The sequence below is a fragment of the Dendronephthya gigantea genome, unplaced genomic scaffold (assembly GCF_004324835.1).
Source record: "Dendronephthya gigantea isolate DGI-Jeju-01 unplaced genomic scaffold, DenGig_1.0 000085F, whole genome shotgun sequence".
Lineage (NCBI taxonomy): Eukaryota > Metazoa > Cnidaria > Anthozoa > Malacalcyonacea > Nephtheidae > Dendronephthya > Dendronephthya gigantea.
The window spans coordinates 656,785-674,712 of record NW_021163095.1 but is presented as its reverse complement, the minus strand read 5'-3'; the positions used below and the strand labels follow the sequence as shown (position 1 = coordinate 674,712).

General features: G+C 41.5%; 31 non-coding genes across 31 annotated transcripts; all 31 read left to right on the top strand.

Annotated features, from left to right (window-relative positions):
• The first annotated feature begins 590 nt into the window (after nt 1-590).
• Nucleotides 591-662, top strand: Trnad-guc. The gene has a single exon. It is a non-coding gene; the product is annotated as a tRNA-Asp (tRNA).
• A 4,815-nt stretch (nt 663-5,477) lies between these two features.
• On the top strand, nt 5,478-5,549 carry Trnad-guc. Its single transcript has one exon. It is a non-coding gene; the product is annotated as a tRNA-Asp (tRNA).
• A 124-nt stretch (nt 5,550-5,673) lies between these two features.
• Trnad-guc lies at nt 5,674-5,744 on the top strand. Its single transcript has one exon. It is a non-coding gene; the product is annotated as a tRNA-Asp (tRNA).
• A 125-nt stretch (nt 5,745-5,869) lies between these two features.
• Trnad-guc lies at nt 5,870-5,941 on the top strand. Its single transcript has one exon. It is a non-coding gene; the product is annotated as a tRNA-Asp (tRNA).
• Nucleotides 5,942-6,066: 125 nt separating this feature from the next.
• Trnad-guc lies at nt 6,067-6,138 on the top strand. Its single transcript has one exon. It is a non-coding gene; the product is annotated as a tRNA-Asp (tRNA).
• A 282-nt stretch (nt 6,139-6,420) lies between these two features.
• Nucleotides 6,421-6,492, top strand: Trnad-guc. Its single transcript has one exon. It is a non-coding gene; the product is annotated as a tRNA-Asp (tRNA).
• A 124-nt stretch (nt 6,493-6,616) lies between these two features.
• Nucleotides 6,617-6,688, top strand: Trnad-guc. The gene has a single exon. It is a non-coding gene; the product is annotated as a tRNA-Asp (tRNA).
• Nucleotides 6,689-6,813: 125 nt separating this feature from the next.
• Trnad-guc lies at nt 6,814-6,885 on the top strand. The gene has a single exon. It is a non-coding gene; the product is annotated as a tRNA-Asp (tRNA).
• A 449-nt stretch (nt 6,886-7,334) lies between these two features.
• Nucleotides 7,335-7,406, top strand: Trnad-guc. The gene has a single exon. It is a non-coding gene; the product is annotated as a tRNA-Asp (tRNA).
• A 125-nt stretch (nt 7,407-7,531) lies between these two features.
• On the top strand, nt 7,532-7,603 carry Trnad-guc. Its single transcript has one exon. It is a non-coding gene; the product is annotated as a tRNA-Asp (tRNA).
• A 125-nt stretch (nt 7,604-7,728) lies between these two features.
• Trnad-guc lies at nt 7,729-7,800 on the top strand. Its single transcript has one exon. It is a non-coding gene; the product is annotated as a tRNA-Asp (tRNA).
• Nucleotides 7,801-7,925: 125 nt separating this feature from the next.
• On the top strand, nt 7,926-7,997 carry Trnad-guc. The gene has a single exon. It is a non-coding gene; the product is annotated as a tRNA-Asp (tRNA).
• Nucleotides 7,998-8,120: 123 nt separating this feature from the next.
• Nucleotides 8,121-8,192, top strand: Trnad-guc. The gene has a single exon. It is a non-coding gene; the product is annotated as a tRNA-Asp (tRNA).
• A 284-nt stretch (nt 8,193-8,476) lies between these two features.
• Nucleotides 8,477-8,548, top strand: Trnad-guc. Its single transcript has one exon. It is a non-coding gene; the product is annotated as a tRNA-Asp (tRNA).
• A 125-nt stretch (nt 8,549-8,673) lies between these two features.
• Nucleotides 8,674-8,745, top strand: Trnad-guc. The gene has a single exon. It is a non-coding gene; the product is annotated as a tRNA-Asp (tRNA).
• Nucleotides 8,746-9,225: 480 nt separating this feature from the next.
• Trnad-guc lies at nt 9,226-9,297 on the top strand. The gene has a single exon. It is a non-coding gene; the product is annotated as a tRNA-Asp (tRNA).
• Nucleotides 9,298-9,422: 125 nt separating this feature from the next.
• Nucleotides 9,423-9,494, top strand: Trnad-guc. Its single transcript has one exon. It is a non-coding gene; the product is annotated as a tRNA-Asp (tRNA).
• Nucleotides 9,495-9,619: 125 nt separating this feature from the next.
• Trnad-guc lies at nt 9,620-9,691 on the top strand. Its single transcript has one exon. It is a non-coding gene; the product is annotated as a tRNA-Asp (tRNA).
• A 284-nt stretch (nt 9,692-9,975) lies between these two features.
• Trnad-guc lies at nt 9,976-10,047 on the top strand. The gene has a single exon. It is a non-coding gene; the product is annotated as a tRNA-Asp (tRNA).
• A 124-nt stretch (nt 10,048-10,171) lies between these two features.
• On the top strand, nt 10,172-10,243 carry Trnad-guc. Its single transcript has one exon. It is a non-coding gene; the product is annotated as a tRNA-Asp (tRNA).
• A 125-nt stretch (nt 10,244-10,368) lies between these two features.
• On the top strand, nt 10,369-10,440 carry Trnad-guc. The gene has a single exon. It is a non-coding gene; the product is annotated as a tRNA-Asp (tRNA).
• A 4,831-nt stretch (nt 10,441-15,271) lies between these two features.
• On the top strand, nt 15,272-15,343 carry Trnad-guc. The gene has a single exon. It is a non-coding gene; the product is annotated as a tRNA-Asp (tRNA).
• Nucleotides 15,344-15,468: 125 nt separating this feature from the next.
• Trnad-guc lies at nt 15,469-15,540 on the top strand. Its single transcript has one exon. It is a non-coding gene; the product is annotated as a tRNA-Asp (tRNA).
• Nucleotides 15,541-15,664: 124 nt separating this feature from the next.
• Trnad-guc lies at nt 15,665-15,735 on the top strand. The gene has a single exon. It is a non-coding gene; the product is annotated as a tRNA-Asp (tRNA).
• Nucleotides 15,736-16,018: 283 nt separating this feature from the next.
• On the top strand, nt 16,019-16,089 carry Trnad-guc. Its single transcript has one exon. It is a non-coding gene; the product is annotated as a tRNA-Asp (tRNA).
• A 124-nt stretch (nt 16,090-16,213) lies between these two features.
• Trnad-guc lies at nt 16,214-16,285 on the top strand. Its single transcript has one exon. It is a non-coding gene; the product is annotated as a tRNA-Asp (tRNA).
• A 125-nt stretch (nt 16,286-16,410) lies between these two features.
• Trnad-guc lies at nt 16,411-16,482 on the top strand. Its single transcript has one exon. It is a non-coding gene; the product is annotated as a tRNA-Asp (tRNA).
• A 449-nt stretch (nt 16,483-16,931) lies between these two features.
• On the top strand, nt 16,932-17,003 carry Trnad-guc. The gene has a single exon. It is a non-coding gene; the product is annotated as a tRNA-Asp (tRNA).
• A 125-nt stretch (nt 17,004-17,128) lies between these two features.
• Trnad-guc lies at nt 17,129-17,200 on the top strand. Its single transcript has one exon. It is a non-coding gene; the product is annotated as a tRNA-Asp (tRNA).
• A 448-nt stretch (nt 17,201-17,648) lies between these two features.
• Trnad-guc lies at nt 17,649-17,720 on the top strand. The gene has a single exon. It is a non-coding gene; the product is annotated as a tRNA-Asp (tRNA).
• Nucleotides 17,721-17,845: 125 nt separating this feature from the next.
• On the top strand, nt 17,846-17,917 carry Trnad-guc. The gene has a single exon. It is a non-coding gene; the product is annotated as a tRNA-Asp (tRNA).
• Nucleotides 17,918-17,928: the final 11 nt, after the last annotated feature.

Here is a 17,928-nt window from a genome sequence, read left to right as displayed (position 1 = left end):
CCATAATCCTCGGTATTATAGTCGTGAGTACCCCGCCTTTCACGCACGAGTCGGAGGTTTGATTTCCCGCAAGGGAAAAGGTATATCTTTTGTAAACGGCCAAATCATCACTTGCATTTTAATCCTGAATTTCAATTTCTTCCAATTTCTTCGCATTTTTTATTTATGATAGGCATTCTTGGGTTGCAGCTTTTTGAAGCCATAATCCTCGGTAGTTAGTGGTGAGTATCCCCGCCTGTCACGCGGGAGACCGGGGTTCGATTCCCCGCCGGGGGAAGGGTATAACTTTTGTAAAGGCATAATTATACTTGCTTATTTCAATCCTGAATTTTCAAATTTTTCGCAATTTTTTATTCATGATACCGATTCCTTGGGTTGCAGCCTTTTGAAGCCGTAGTCCTCGTAGTATAGTGGTGAGTATCCCCGCCTGTCACGCGGGAGACCGAGGTTCGATTCCCCGCCGGGGAGAAGGGTATAACTTTTGTAAAAGACATAATTATTACTTGCTTATTTCAATCCTGAATTTTCAAATTTTTCGTAATTTTTCATTCATGATACCCATTCCTTGGGTTGCCTTCTTGAAGCCGTAGTCCTCGGTAGTATAGTGGTGAGTATCCCCGCCTGTCACGCGGGAGACCGGGGTTCGATTCCCCGCCGGGGAGACGGGTATAACTTTTGTAAAAGGCATAATCATTACTTGCTTATTTCAATCCTGAATTTTCAAGTTTTTGGCAAACCATAATCCTCGGTATATTGTCGTGAGTACCCCCGCCTTTCACGCACGAGTCGGGGGTTTGATTTCCCGCAAGGGAAAAGGTATATCTTTTGTAAACGGCCTAATCATCACTTGCAATTTTAATCCTGAATTTCGGCTTTCTCTAAATTGCTCAAGGTCTTGAAGCTCGGTTTCCATTTAGACCATCTGGCTTGATATTGTTGTGGAATCTCATCGTCCCAACCCAACGATTCTTCTTTGCATAGATCTTGGAGAATCTTTTTCGCCATTAACACAACGGCGAGACAAAACCCAGAGGATCATACACTGATGAAACAGTGGAAAGGATACCTCTTCTTGTTGCTGGTTTAGAACTCAGGGTTTACAAAATTCAAGGTATCAGATTCAATACACCAATAAACACCAAGAGCCCGTTCGATAGGTAAGGTTCCATGGTCCAAATCCAAGTTTTTTAGTCCTTTGGAACGTTCCTCTTCAGGGATTGATTGCAATACAGCACGTGAGTTGCTAGTGAACTTGGTTAGGTGAAAACCCCTTTATCACACGATTTACGCACGCCATCAACCAGTTTGATAGCCAGGATGGAATTATTAGCCGCCTTTAAGCAATCGTCTACATAAAGTTTCTTTTAATAGTTTCTGCGACCAATGAACCCAATTCTTTCTCATTATCTGTGGCGGTTTTCTTTAGAGCAAAGTTGGAACAGCTCGGTGATGAAACAGCGCCAAATAGGTGCACTGCCATACGATATTCTTCCATTTCAGCGTTAAGATCGCCATTGGGCCACCATAAGAAGCGAAGGAAGTTTCTTTGGAGTCTGGGAACACGCACCTGGTGGAACATGGCCTCAATATCAGCCATAAAGCCAATGGAACCTTCTCGAAATCTTGTCAATACACCGACTAGACTGTTGGTAAGATTTGGACCAGGTAACAACTGATCGTTGAGGGACGTTCCATAAAATCGAGCGCTACAGTCAAACACAACACGGATCTTTTCTGGCTTTTTTGGATTATAGATGCCGTGATGAGGGATATACCACACTTGCCCGAGTTTTGATGACGACGTTTCTCTCGGAACCTTTTCCGCATACCCTTGAGCGATAACATTTTCAACGAAGTTAATGTAGTCCTTTCGATATTTCTCATCATTCAGCATCTTTCTTTTCTGTAATTCAGCACGTTTAATAGCTTGCGTCTTGTTATTTGGCATTATGACATCTTCATTTTTAAATGGTAACGGAACTTCATAATGACCATCAATGTATCGAACGCCTTCCTCCACTTTCTTCATGAACAATTTATCTTGTTGGGAGTAACTCTTCTCCATATGATCGGTGGAAACTATGTTCTGGTCGTTGAAGTCGATTGCAAGTGCATTTAATAATAATTTGGGTGTGACGATTTCTTTAACGTGTTGTATTTCACGAACTGTTATTCGATTTACCGTAATCTTTTCGGTCTTTCGTTGTGGTTCAGGGCGTAGTGGACCACTAATCGTCCATCCATGTCGTAGTAGAACAGCGAAGGGACCTTCTCTTGTGCTTGGTATTACTCTCAAAGGCTCGTGGGCTGAAATACAGTTGCTACCAATGAGAAGGCCAATCTCTAGACCAGGTATGTAGCATGGCATTTCGTGAACAACTTGTTCAAGATGCATCCAGTCAGCAACAATCTCTGGGGTTGGAATTTGGTTGTGTTCCACAGGAATAAATTCTCTTGTGAACATCTTGTTTATCTCGATGGGGTTCTCGTCGTTTATATCAGTGACAATAGGTCAGTGAGAATACAACTATTTACTATGCTCTGTCCGTGCATTGTACCAAGCTGTAACGTTGTCTTGACACCTATTGCATCTAACTGATTCTGGAGGTTCTCTGTAATGAAGGACCCACCACTGCCGTTATCGTAAAATGCATAAGTGGTCACTGTCTTTTCACTACCTTTTTTTTTCACCTTTACTGGAAGAATCGCATGATAAATAACAGGTTCATTTAGGGAGATCTCTTTGTCGTCCTTTTTGTTGGTTACAGGAACACCGACAAAGCCAGTATTTAACTTTTCCTTGTCATGTATATCGCCTTCAGAGTTCTTGATTGGTAACTTAAATCCAGGAATGTGCAATGCGGTAGGGTGAAGTTTACCACAAGTTTTGCACCTTTTCTTTTGAAGGCACCCCTTGGCCATGTGATTATGCCCATAACACGAGAAACACATTCGTCTTTCTTTAAGGAATAACCTTTTGTCTTCAATTGACCTTTTCGTAAAGTTATCGCACTCATCTAGCTGATGCTCTTGTTTACAACAAGGGCATCGATTCATCTTTGAGACTTCGCTTTCTTTTTTCTTCTGGTTTTAAGGAAGTAGACTGTTCCACATTGGTTGCAAAGCTTGAACTTTGGTCACCTAATTTTCTTTTGTCTTTGATCTCCTACGTTTTCCACTTAAAGCATCTTTGCTATATGGATCGTTAGCAGATTCCGCACACATATCCACAAAGGCAACCAATTCTTCAAATTGTGCGATCTTCCTTTGCGTTTTCTTCAATCTTGTAACTTGATCTCGCCATTTAGATTGAAGGTTAGCTGGTAACTTTTTAACAATTGTTTGCATGTTCGTTGGATGATTTAGCACAGTCATGTAAGACATAGCAGTCGTGGCATTTTTAATTTTCTTTAGAAACAGTGAAAAACGTTTAAGTCCAACTTCGTCGTCATATTTGATTGTAGACCAACCAAGGACCTTATTCACGTATGCTGTTGAGATCTTGTAGGAATCACCAATTCTTGTGCAAGTAAATTTCTTGCTTCTAGATACCCTTGCTCCGGTTCCATATATAAACTCCGATTAGTTCTTTAGGCTCGCCTATAAGGTGCTGATTCAGATAATATAAACAGTCCGCGTGATTAGTGGCTTTTGATTCTATACGTGCGTCAAAGGCCTTTATGAATGAACTGAATTCCGCTGGGTCACCTTTGAACTTTGGCACCTCTGGTTTTGGTAGACTCATAGCAGCAGCAAGTTGCATATTTGCGAGCATTATACGTTCAGTTTGCTGTTGTTGCGCCATTACTATTTGTTGTAAAGACCTTTCATGTGATACTGTAGTTGGATAGACTGGTGTTGAATTTTCTCGTTGTGGGATTGGAATCTTGAATTATTGGTATTTGTGGAGGTAATACGATTTTGGAACTCTGGCACCATAGGGTCTAGTCGAGGGTCATACTTTGGTTTACGGGGTGATTTTGGTGGACTTCTGAAATCAGATAATGTAGAAACTGATAACTCTGGTGTTGGTAATGTTCTTCTCGGTGGTTCCACAACTGGCGTAGTTGGTGGCTTCATTGGCGTTGTTAAGGGTCTCGGCTTCTCTTCTTCTTGGGCTTGAGGGATTTCGTCTTTTTCCTTTACTTTAGTTGATTCCTCATCTACGACTTGAACCATTTCTTTATAAACTCTTTCTCTCGCTCGTGCCTTTGCAATTTCTGTTTCTAACTGTAAATCCTCTTCAGCCGCCTTAAGAGCTTGTTTACGTTTAAGCATCGTCTTTTCCGCCAATAATTCAGCCAATTTTACTCTTTCCTTTGTACGAGATGAAGCTGATGAACTTGTAAACGATTTAGACTCTCGAGAGCTCTTAGATGTTCCGGCTGACTTGTTAGACTAGAGCTTTTCCATTCTTCGTCCTTAGCTAACTGATCAGACAGTCGATCTTCAGCGCGCGAAATCCATTCTTTTACCTGCTGACGGAAATCCAAAGTAGACTTCTCTCTTGATTCATATCGTTGTATTTCAAGTTCTAAATTCACTTCTGATGATAACGTATCTACGTATTCATAATGTACTTGCTGGTATGCCATGAATAAGTTATTGAAATGATCCAGTGCAGACTTAACTAAGTGTAAATCGTTATCGTCTGTCATTAATCGAGTTAGTTCTGTTCTTTTCAGTGTCACGGCTGCTAAGCTTGATGTTTGTTTGCCTTTCAACTGCTGAGATCTATATTCTCGTCCTTTTTCCGTATACCTTTTAGTACGAGATTCTCTTGTATTAGTCTCACTAGCAGTATCTCCTTGAACTTCGCCATAAGCATCGCCATTAACATCGGTTGACTGATTATAGTCGGCACTAAACTTCTTCATAATTGCATGATTTACCTTGCTTAAAACTTTTTGAACAAATGTAAGGGCCAAAATCCCGTTATACGTTGACTTCAGCGATTACAGGGGCACAAAGAGACGCGTATTTAGTTCAAATCCGTTTAGACAATCAAAGACACTGACACGATGTTGTAGTTGATAAACACGGTTCAAAAAGTTTGTGACCTTTGTACACTTCGTTACACCTTTACGTTCACATGCAATATTCGTTATTGTAAGCTATGGCCAGCTATGTATCGCTGGGCTCTTTTATAGCCAACCACCCACGTTATCTCATTAGTATGTTAATAACTATAATACTCTAGCGTCTGCCATAACAGGCATTATTATTACTTGCTTATTTCAATCCTGAATTTTCAAGTTTTTTGCAAACTATAATCCTCGGTATTATAGTCGTGAGTACCCCCGCCTTTCACGCACGAGTCAGAGGTTTGATTTCCCGCCAGGGAAAAGATATATATTTTGTAAAAGACCTAATCATCACTTGCATATTTTAATCCTGAATTTCAATTTCTTTCAATTTCTTCGCATTTTTTTATTTATGATAGGCATTCTTTGGGTTGCAGCTTTTTGAAGCCATAATCCTCGGTAGTATAGTGGTGAGTATCCCCGCCTGTCACGCGGGAGACCGGGGTTCCATCCCCCGCCGGGGAGAAAGGTATACCTTCTGTAAAAGGTATAATTATTTTTGCATATTTCAATCCTGAATTTTCAATTTCTTCGCAATTTTTTATTCATGATACCCATTCCTTGGGTTGCAGCCTGTTTGAAGCCGTAGTCCTCCGTAGTATAGTGGTGAGTATCCCGCCTGTCACGCGGGAGACCGGGGTTCGATTCCCCGCCGGGGAGAAGGGTATAACTTTTGTAAAAGGCATAATTATTACTTGCTTATTTCAATCCTGAATTTTCAAATTTTTCGCAATTTTTTATTCATGATACCCATTCCTTGGGTTGCAGCCTGTTTGAAGCCGTAGTCCTCGGTAGTATAGTGGTGAGTATCCCCGCCTGTCACGCGGGAGACCGGGGTTCGATTCCCCGCCGGGGAGAAGGGTATAACTTTTGTGAAAGGCATAATTATTACTTGCTTATTTCAATCCTGAATTTTCAAATTTTTCGTAATTTTTTATTCATGATACCCATTCCTTGGGTTGCAGCCTTTTTGAAGCCGTAGTCCTCGGTAGTATAGTGGTGAGTATCCCCGCCTGTCACGCGGGAGACCGGGGTTCGATTCCCCGCCGGGGAGACGGTATAACTTTTGTAAAAGGCATAATCATTACTTGCTTATTTCAATCCTGAATTTTCAAGTTTTTGGCAAACCATAATCCTCGGTATTATAGTCGTGAGTACCCCCGCCTTTCACGCACGAGTCGGAGGTTTGATTTCCGCAAGGGAAAAGGTATATCTTTTGTAAACGGCCAAATCATCACTTGCATATTTTAATCCTGAATTTCAATTTCTTCCAATTTCTTCGCATTTTTTTATTTATGATAGGCATTCTTTGGGTTGCAGCTTTTTGAAGCCATAATCCTCGGTAGTATAGTGGTGAGTATCCCCGCCTGTCACGCGGGAGACCGGGGTTCGATTCCCCGCCGGGGAGAAGGGTATAACTTTTGTAAAGGCATAATTATTACTTGCTTATTTCAATCCTGAATTTTCAAATTTTTCGCAATTTTTTATTCATGATACCCATTCCTTGGGTTGCAGCCTTTTTGAAGCCGTAGTCCTCGGTAGTATAGTAGTGAGTATCCCCGCCTGTCACGCGGGAGACCGAGGTTCGATTCCCCGCCGGGGAGAAGGGTATAACTTTTGTAAAAGACATAATTATTACTTGCTTATTTCAATCCTGAATTTTCAAATTTTTCGTAATTTTTCATTCATGATACCCATTCCTTGGGTTGCAGCCTTCTTGAAGCCGTAGTCCTCGGTAGTATAGTGGTGAGTATCCCCGTCTGTCACGCGGGAGACCGGGGTTCGATTCCCCGCCGGGGAGACGGGTATAACTTTTGTAAAAGGCATAATCATTACTTGCTTATTTCAATCCTGAATTTTCAAGTTTTTGGCAAACCATAATCCTCGGTATTATTGTCGTGAGTACCCCCGCCTTTCACGCACGAGTCGGGGGTTTGATTTCCCGCAAGGGAAAAGGTATATCTTTTGTAAACGGCCTAATCATCACTTGCATATTTTAATCCTGAATTTCAATCCTGAATTTTTAAGTTTTTTGCAAACCATAATCCTCGGTATTATAGTCGTGAGTACCCCCGCCTTTCACGCACGAGTCAGAGATTTGATTTCCCGCCAGGGAAAAGATATATATTTTGTAAAAGACCTAATCATCACTTGCATATTTTAATCCTGAATTTCAATTTCTTTCAATTTCTTCGCATTTTTTTTATTTATGATAGACATTCTTTGGGTTGCAGCTTTTTGAAGCCATAATCCTGGGTAGTATAGTGGTGAGTATCCCCGCCTGTCACGCGGGAGACCGGGGTTCGATTCCCCGCCGGGGAGAAGGGTATAACTTTTGTAAAAGGCATTATTATTACTTGCATATTTCAATCCTGAATTTTCAATTTCTTCGCAATTTTTTATTCATGATACCCATTCCTTGGGTTGCAGCCTGTTTGAAGCCGTAGTCCTCGGTAGTATAGTGGTGAGTATCCCCGCCTGTCACGCAGGAGACCGGGGTTCGATTCCCCGCCGGGGAGAAGGGTATAACTTTTGTAAAAGGCATAATTATTACTTGCTTATTTCAATCCTGAATTTTCAAATTTTTCGTAATTTTTTATTCATGATACCCATTCCTTGGGTTGCAGCCTTTTTGAAGCCGTAGTCCTCGGTAGTATAGTGGTGAGTATCCCCGCCTGTCACGCGGGAGACCGGGGTTCGATTCCCCGCCGGGGAGAAGGGTATAACTTTTGTAAAAGGCATAATCATTACTTGCTTATTTCAATCCTGAATTTTCAAATTTTTCGCAATTTTTTATTCATGATACCCATTCCTTGGGTTGCAGCCTGTTTGAAGCCGTAGTCCTCGGTAGTATTGTGGTGAGTATCCCCGCCTGTCACATGGGAGACCGGGGTTCGATTCCCCGCCGGGGAGAAGGGTATAACTTTTGTAAAAGGCATAATTATCTTGCTTATTTCAATCCTGAATTTTCAAATTCTTCGCAATTTTTTATTCATGATACCTATTCCTTGGGTTGCATCCTTTTTGAAGCCGTAGTCCTCGGCAGTATAGTGGTGAGTATCCCCGCCTGTCACGCGGGAGACCGGGGTTCGATTCCCCGCAGGGGAGAAGGGTATAACTTTTGTAAAAGGCATAATTATTACTTCCTTATTTCAATCTTGAATTTTCAAGTTTTTGGCAACCATAATCCTCGGTATTATAGTCGTGAGTACCCCCGCCTTTCACGCACGAGTCGGGGGTTTGATTTCCAGCCAGGAAAAAGGTATATCTTTTTGTAAAAGACCTAATCATCACTTGCATATTTTAATCCTGAATTTCAATTTCTTTCAATTTCTTTGCATTTTTTTATATATGATAGGTATTCTTTGGGTTGCAGCTTTTTGAAGCCATAATCCTCGGTAGTATAGTGGTGAGTATCCCCGCCTGTCGCGCGGGAGACTGGGCTTCGATTCCCCGCCGGGGAGAAAGGTATATCTTTTGTATAAGGCATAATTATTATTTGCATATTTCAATCCTGAATTTTCAATTTCTTCGGAATTTTTTATTCATGATACCCATTGCTTGGGTTGCAGCCTGTTTGAAGCCGTAGTCCTCGGTAGTATAGTGGTGAGTATCCCCGCCTGTCACGCGGGAGACCGGGGTTCGATTCCCCGCCGGGGAGAAGGGTATAACTTTTGTAAAAGGCATTATTATTACTTGCTTATTTCAATCCTGATTTTTCAAGTTTTTTGCAAACTATAATCCTCGGTATTATAGTCGTGAGTACACCCGCCTTTCACGCACGAGTCAGAGGTTTGATTTCCCGCCAGGGAAAGATATATATTTTGTAAAAGACCTAATCATCACTTGCATATTTTAATCCTGAATTTCAATTTCTTTCAATTTCTTCGCATTTTTTTTATTTATGATAGGCATTCTTTGGGTTGCAGCTTTTTGAAGCCATAATCCTCGTAGTATAGTGGTGAGTATCCCCGCCTGTCACGCGGGAGACCGGGGTTCCATCCCCCGCCGGGGAGAAAGGTATATCTTCTGTAAAAGGTATAATTATTATTTGCATATTTCAATCCTGAATTTTCAATTTCTTCGCAATTTTTTATTCATGATACCCATTCCTTGGGTTGCAGCCTGTTTGAAGCCGTAGTCCTCCGTAGTATAGTGGTGAGTATCCCCGCCTGTCACGCGGGAGACCGGGGTTCGATTCCCCGCCGGGGAAAAGGGTATAACTTTTGTAAAAGGCATAATTATTACTTGCTTATTTCAATCCTGAATTTTCAAATTTTTCGCAATTTTTTATTCATGATACCCATTCCTTGGGTTGCAGCCTGTTTGAAGCCGTAGTCCTCGGTAGTATAGTGGTGAGTATCCCCGCCTGTCACGCGGGAGACCGGGGTTCGATTCCCCGCCGGGGAGAAGGGTATAACTTTTGTGAAAGGCATAATTATTACTTGCTTATTTCAATCCTGAATTTTCAAATTTTTCGTAATTTTTTATTCATGATACCCATTCCTTGGGTTGCAGCCTTTTTGAAGCCGTAGTCCTCGGTAGTATAGTGGTGAGTATCCCCGCCTGTCACGCGGGAGACCGGGGTTCGATTCCCCGCCGGGGAGACGGGTATAACTTTTGTAAAAGGCATAATCATTACTTGCTTATTTCAATCCTGAATTTTCAAGTTTTTGGCAAACCATAATCCTCGGTATTATAGTCGTGAGTACCCCCGCCTTTCACGCACGAGTCGGAGGTTTGATTTCCCGCAAGGGAAAAGGTATATCTTTTGTAAACGGCCAAATCATCACTTGCATATTTTAATCCTGAATTTCAATTTCTTCCAATTTCTTCGCATTTTTTTATTTATGATAGGCATTCTTTGGGTTGCAGCTTTTTGAAGCCATAATCCTCGGTAGTATAGTGGTGAGTATCCCCGCCTGTCACGCGGGAGACCGGGGTTCGATTCCCCGCCGGGGAGAAGGGTATAACTTTTGTAAAGGCATAATTATTACTTGCTTATTTCAATCCTGAATTTTCAAATTTTTCGCAATTTTTTATTCATGATACCGATTCCTTGGGTTGCAGCCTTTTTGAAGCCGTAGTCCTCGGTAGTATAGTGGTGAGTATCCCCGCCTGTCACGCGGGAGACCGAGGTTCGATTCCCCGCCGGGGAGAAGGGTATAACTTTTGTAAAAGACATAATTATTACTTGCTTATTTCAATCCTGAATTTTCAAATTTTTCGTAATTTTTCATTCATGATACCCATTCCTTGGGTTGCAGCCTTCTTGAAGCCGTAGTCCTCGGTAGTATAGTGGTGAGTATCCCCGCCTGTCACGCGGGAGACCGGGGTTCGATTCCCCGCCGGGGAGACGGGTATAACTTTTGTAAAAGGCATAATCATTACTTGCTTATTTCAATCCTGAATTTTCAAGTTTTTGGCAAACCATAATCCTCGGTATTATTGTCGTGAGTACCCCCGCCTTTCACGCACGAGTCGGGGGTTTGATTTCCCGCAAGGGAAAAGGTATATCTTTTGTAAACGGCCTAATCATCACTTGCATATTTTAATCCTGAATTTCGGCTTTCTCTAAATTGCTCAAGGTCTTGAAGCTCGGTTTTCCATTTAGACCATCTGGCTTGATATTGTTGTGGAATCTCATCGTCCCAACCCAACGATTCTTCTTTGCATAGATCTTGGAGAATCTTTTTCGCCATTAACACAAACGGCGAGACAAAACCCAGAGGATCATACACTGATGAAACAGTGGAAAGGATACCTCTTCTTGTTGCTGGTTTAGAACTCAGGGTTATACAAAATTCAAAGGTATCAGATTCAATACACCAATAAACACCAAGAGCCCGTTCGATAGGTAAGGTTCCATGGTCCAAATCCAAGTTTTTTAGTCCTTTGGAACGTTCCTCTTCAGGGATTGATTGCAATACAGCACGTGAGTTGCTAGTGAACTTGGTTAGGTGAAAACCCCCTTTATCACACGATTTACGCACGCCATCAACCAGTTTGATAGCCAGGATGGAATTATTAGCCGCCTTTAAGCAATCGTCTACATAAAAGTTTCTTTTAATAGTTTCTGCGACCAATGAACCCAATTCTTTCTCATTATCTGTGGCGGTTTTCTTTAGAGCAAAGTTGGAACAGCTCGGTGATGAAACAGCGCCAAATAGGTGCACTGCCATACGATATTCTTCCATTTCAGCGTTAAGATCGCCATTGGGCCACCATAAGAAGCGAAGGAAGTTTCTTTGGAGTCTGGGAACACGCACCTGGTGGAACATGGCCTCAATATCAGCCATAAAGCCAATGGAACCTTCTCGAAATCTTGTCAATACACCGACTAGACTGTTGGTAAGATTTGGACCAGGTAACAACTGATCGTTGAGGGACGTTCCATAAAATCGAGCGCTACAGTCAAACACAACACGGATCTTTTCTGGCTTTTTTGGATTATAGATGCCGTGATGAGGGATATACCACACTTGCCCGAGTTTTGATGACGACGTTTCTCTCGGAACCTTTTCCGCATACCCTTGAGCGATAACATTTTCAACGAAGTTAATGTAGTCCTTTCGATATTTCTCATCATTCAGCATCTTTCTTTTCTGTAATTCAGCACGTTTAATAGCTTGCGTCTTGTTATTTGGCATTATGACATCTTCATTTTTAAATGGTAACGGAACTTCATAATGACCATCAATGTATCGAACGCCTTCCTCCACTTTCTTCATGAACAATTTATCTTGTTGGGAGTAACTCTTCTCCATATGATCGGTGGAAACTATGTTCTGGTCGTTGAAGTCGATTGCAAGTGCATTTAATAATAATTTGGGTGTGACGATTTCTTTAACGTGTTGTATTTCACGAACTGTTATTCGATTTACCGTAATCTTTTCGGTCTTTCGTTGTGGTTCAGGGCGTAGTGGACCACTAATCGTCCATCCATGTCGTAGTAGAACAGCGAAGGGACCTTCTCTTGTGCTTGGTATTACTCTCAAAGGCTCGTGGGCTGAAATACAGTTGCTACCAATGAGAAGGCCAATCTCTAGACCAGGTATGTAGCATGGCATTTCGTGAACAACTTGTTCAAGATGCATCCAGTCAGCAACAATCTCTGGGGTTGGAATTTGGTTGTGTTCCACAGGAATAAATTCTCTTGTGAACATCTTGTTTATCTCGATGGGGTTCTCGTCGTTTATATCAGTGACAATAAGGTCAGTGAGAATACAACTATTTACTATGCTCTGTCCGTGCATTGTACCAAGCTGTAACGTTGTCTTGACACCTATTGCATCTAACTGATTCTGGAGGTTCTCTGTAATGAAGGACCCACCACTGCCGTTATCGTAAAATGCATAAGTGGTCACTGTCTTTTCACTACCTTTTTTTTTTCACCTTTACTGGAAGAATCGCATGATAAATAACAGGTTCATTTAGGGAGATCTCTTTGTCGTCCTTTTTGTTGGTTACAGGAACACCGACAAAGCCAGTATTTAACTTTTCCTTGTCATGTATATCGCCTTCAGAGTTCTTGATTGGTAACTTAAATCCAGGAATGTGCAATGCGGTAGGGTGAAGTTTACCACAAGTTTTGCACCTTTTCTTTTGAAGGCACCCCTTGGCCATGTGATTATGCCCATAACACGAGAAACACATTCGTCTTTCTTTAAGGAATAACCTTTTGTCTTCAATTGACCTTTTCGTAAAGTTATCGCACTCATCTAGCTGATGCTCTTGTTTACAACAAGGGCATCGATTCATCTTTGAGACTTCGCTTTCTATTTTTTCTTCTGGTTTTAAGGAAGTAGACTGTTCCACATTGGTTGCAAAGCTTGAACTTTGGTCACCTAATTTTCTTTTGTCTTTGATCTCCTACGTTTTCCACTTAAAGCATCTTTGCTATATATGGGATCGTTAGCAGATTCCGCACACATATCCACAAAGGCAACCAATTCTTCAAATTGTGCGATCTTCCTTTGCGTTTTCTTCAATCTTGTAACTTGATCTCGCCATTTAGATTGAAGGTTAGCTGGTAACTTTTTAACAATTGTTTGCATGTTCGTTGGATGATTTAGCACAGTCATGTAAGACATAGCAGTCGTGGCATTTTTAATTTTCTTTAGAAACAGTGAAAAACGTTTAAGTCCAACTTCGTCGTCATATTTGATTGTAGACCAACCAAGGACCTTATTCACGTATGCTGTTGAGATCTTGTAGGAATCACCATATTCTTGTGCAAGTAAATTTCTTGCTTCTAGATACCCTTGCTCCGGTTCCATATATAAACATCCTCCGATTAGTTCTTTAGGCTCGCCTATAAGGTGCTGATTCAGATAATATAAACAGTCCGCGTGATTAGTGGCTTTTGATTCTATACGTGCGTCAAAGGCCTTTATGAATGAACTGAATTCCGCTGGGTCACCTTTGAACTTTGGCACCTCTGGTTTTGGTAGACTCATAGCAGCAGCAAGTTGCATATTTGCGAGCATTATACGTTCAGTTTGCTGTTGTTGCGCCATTACTATTTGTTGTAAAGACCTTTCATGTGATACTGTAGTTGGATAGACTGGTGTTGAATTTCTCTCGTTGTGGGATTGGAATCTTGAATTATTGGTATTTGTGGAGGTAATACGATTTTGGAACTCTGGCACCATAGGGTCTAGTCGAGGGTCATACTTTGGTTTACGGGGTGATTTTGGTGGACTTCTGAAATCAGATAATGTAGAAACTGATAACTCTGGTGTTGGTAATGTTCTTCTCGGTGGTTCCACAACTGGCGTAGTTGGTGGCTTCATTGGCGTTGTTAAGGGTCTCGGCTTCTCTTCTTCTTGGGCTTGAGGGATTTCGTCTTTTTCCTTTACTTTAGTTGATTCCTCATCTACGACTTGAACCATTTCTTTATAAACTCTTTCTCTCGCTCGTGCCTTTGCAATTTCTGTTTCTAACTGTAAATCCTCTTCAGCCGCCTTAAGAGCTTGTTTACGTTTAAGCATCGTCTTTTCCGCCAATAATTCAGCCAATTTTACTCTTTCCTTTGTACGAGATGAAGCTGATGATCTTGTAAACGATTTAGACTCTCGAGAGCTCTTAGATGTTCCGGCTGACTTGTTAGACTTAGAGCTTTTCCATTCTTCGTCCTTAGCTAACTGATCAGACAGTCGATCTTCAGCGCGCGAAATCCATTCTTTTAACCTGCTGACGGAAATCCAAAGTAGACTTCTCTCTTGATTCGTTGTATTTCAAGTTCTAAATTCACTTCTGATGATAACGTATCTACGTATTCATAATGTACTTGCTGGTATGCCATGAATAAGTTATTGAAATGATCCAGTGCAGACTTAACTAAGTGTAAATCGTTATCGTCTGTCATTAATCGAGTTAGTCTGTTCTTTCAGTGTCACGGCTGCTAAGCTTGATGTTTGTTTGCCTTTCAACTGCTGAGATCTATATTCTCGTCCTTTTTCCGTATACCTTTTAGTACGAGATTCTCTTGTATTAGTCTCACTAGCAGTATCTCCTTGAACTTCGCCATAAGCATCGCCATTAACATCGGTTGACTGATTATAGTCGGCACTAAACTTCTTCATAATTGCATGATTTACCTTGCTTAAAACTTTTTGAACAAATGTAAGGGCCAAATCCCGTTATACGTTGACTTCAGCGATTACAGGGGCACAAAGAGACGCGTATTTAGTTCAAATCCGTTTAGACAATCAAAGACACTGACACGATGTTGTAGTTGATAAACACGGTTCAAAAAGTTTGTGACCTTTGTACACTTCGTTACACCTTTACGTTCACATGCAATATTCGTTATTGTAAGCTATGGCCAGCTATGTATCGCTGTTCTCTTTTATAGCCAACCACCCACGTTATCTCATTAGTATGTTAATAACTATAATACTCTAGCGTCTGCCATAACAGGCATTATTATTACTTGCTTATTTCAATCCTGAATTTTCAAGTTTTTTGCAAACTATAATCCTCGGTATTATAGTCGTGAGTACCCCCGCCTTTCACGCACGAGTCAGAGGTTTGATTTCCCGCCAGGGAAAAGATATATATTTTGTAAAAGACCTAATCATCACTTGCATATTTTAATCCTGAATTTCAATTTCTTTCAATTTCTTCGCATTTTTTTTATTTATGATAGGCATTCTTTGGGTTGCAGCTTTTTGAAGCCATAATCCTCGGTAGTATAGTGGTGAGTATCCCCGCCTGTCACGCGGGAGACCGGGGTTCCATCCCCCGCCGGGGAGAAAGGTATACCTTCTGTAAAAGGTATAATTATTATTTGCATATTTCAATCCTGAATTTTCAATTTCTTCGCAATTTTTTATTCATGATACCCATTCCTTGGGTTGCAGCCTGTTTGAAGCCGTAGTCCTCCGTAGTATAGTGGTGAGTATCCCCGCCTGTCACGCGGGAGACCGGGGTTCGATTCCCCGCCGGGGAGAAGGGTATAACTTTTGTAAAAGGCATAATTATTACTTGCTTATTTCAATCCTGAATTTTCAAATTTTTCGCAATTTTTATTCATGATACCCATTCCTTGGGTTGCAGCCTGTTTGAAGCCGTAGTCCTCGGTAGTATAGTGGTGAGTATCCCCGCCTGTCACGCGGAGACCGGGGTTCGATTCCCCGCCGGGGAGAAGGGTATAACTTTTGTGAAAGGCATAATCATTACTTGCTTATTTCAATCCTGAATTTTCAAGTTTTTGGCAAACCATAATCCTCGGTATTATAGTCGTGAGTACCCCGCCTTTCACGCACGAGTCGGAGGTTTGATTTCCCGCAAGGGAAAAGGTATATCTTTTGTAAACGGCCAAATCATCACTTGCATATTTTAATCCTGAATTTCAATTTCTTCCAATTTCTTCGCATTTTTTTATTTATGATAGGCATTCTTTGGGTTGCAGCTTTTTGAAGCCATAATCCTCGGTAGTATGTGGTGAGTATCCCCGCCTGTCACGCGGGAGACCGGGGTTCGATTCCCCGCCGGGGAGAAGGGTATAACTTTTGTAAAGGCATAATTATTACTTGCTTATTTCAATCCTGAATTTTCAAATTTTTCGCAATTTTTTATTCATGATACCCATTCCTTGGGTTGCAGCCTTTTTGAAGCCGTAGTCCTCGGTAGTATAGTAGTGAGTATCCCCGCCTGTCACGCGGGAGACCGAGGTTCGATTCCCCGCCGGGGAGAAGGGTATAACTTTTGTAAAAGACATAATTATTACTTGCTTATTTCAATCCTGAATTTTCAAATTTTTCGTAATTTTTCATTCATGATACCCATTCCTTGGGTTGCAGCCTTCTTGAAGCCGTAGTCCTCGGTAGTATAGTGGTGAGTATCCCCGCCTGTCACGCGGGAGACCGGGGTTCGATTCCCCGCCGGGGAGACGGGTATAACTTTTGTAAAAGGCATAATCATTACTTGCTTATTTCAATCCTGAATTTTCAAGTTTTTGGCAAACCATAATCCTCGGTATTATTGTCGTGAGTACCCCCGCCTTTCACGCACGAGTCGGGGGTTTGATTTCCCGCAAGGGAAAAGGTATATCTTTTGTAAACGGCCTAATCATCACTTGCATATTTTAATCCTGAATTTCAATCCTGAATTTTTAAGTTTTTTGCAAACCATAATCCTCGGTATTATAGTCGTGAGTACCCCCGCCTTTCACGCACGAGTCAGAGATTTGATTTCCCGCCAGGGAAAAGATATATATTTTGTAAAAGACCTAATCATCACTTGCATATTTTAATCCTGAATTTCAATTTCTTTCAATTTCTTCGCATTTTTTTTATTTATGATAGACATTCTTTGGGTTGCAGCCTTTTGAAGCCATAATCCTGGGTAGTATAGTGGTGAGTATCCCCGCCTGTCACGCGGGAGACCGGGGTTCGATTCCCCGCCGGGGAGAAGGGTATAACTTTTGTAAAAGGCATTATTATTACTTGCATATTTCAATCCTGAATTTTCAATTTCTTCGCAATTTTTTATTCATGATACCCATTCCTTGGGTTGCAGCCTGTTTGAAGCCGTAGTCCTCGGTAGTATAGTGGTGAGTATCCCCGCCTGTCACGCAGGAGACCGGGGTTCGATTCCCCGCCGGGGAGACGGGTATAACTTTTGTAAAAGGCATAATCATTACTTGCTTATTTCAATCCTGAATTTTCAAGTTTTTGGCAAACCATAATCCTCGGTATTATTGTCGTGAGTACCCCCGCCTTTCACGCACGAGTCGGGGGTTTGATTTCCCGCAAGGGAAAAGGTATATCTTTTGTAAACGGCCTAATCATCACTTGCATATTTTAATCCTGAATTTCAATCCTGAATTTTTAAGTTTTTTGCAAACCATAATCCTCGGTATTATAGTCGTGAGTACCCCCGCCTTTCACGCACGAGTCAGAGATTTGATTTCCCGCCAGGGAAAAGATATATATTTTGTAAAAGACCTAATCATCACTTGCATATTTTAATCCTGAATTTCAATTTCTTTCAATTTCTTCGCATTTTTTTTATTTATGATAGACATTCTTTGGGTTGCAGCTTTTGAAGCCATAATCCTGGGTAGTATAGTGGTGAGTATCCCCGCCTGTCACGCGGGAGACCGGGGTTCGATTCCCCGCCGGGGAGAAGGGTATAACTTTTGTAAAAGGCATTATTATTACTTGCATATTTCAATCCTGAATTTTCAATTTCTTCGCAATTTTTTATTCATGATACCCATTCCTTGGGTTGCAGCCTGTTTGAAGCCGTAGTCCTCGGTAGTATAGTGGTGAGTATCCCCGCCTGTCACGCAGGAGACCGGGGTTCGATTCCCCGCCGGGGAGAAGGGTATAAC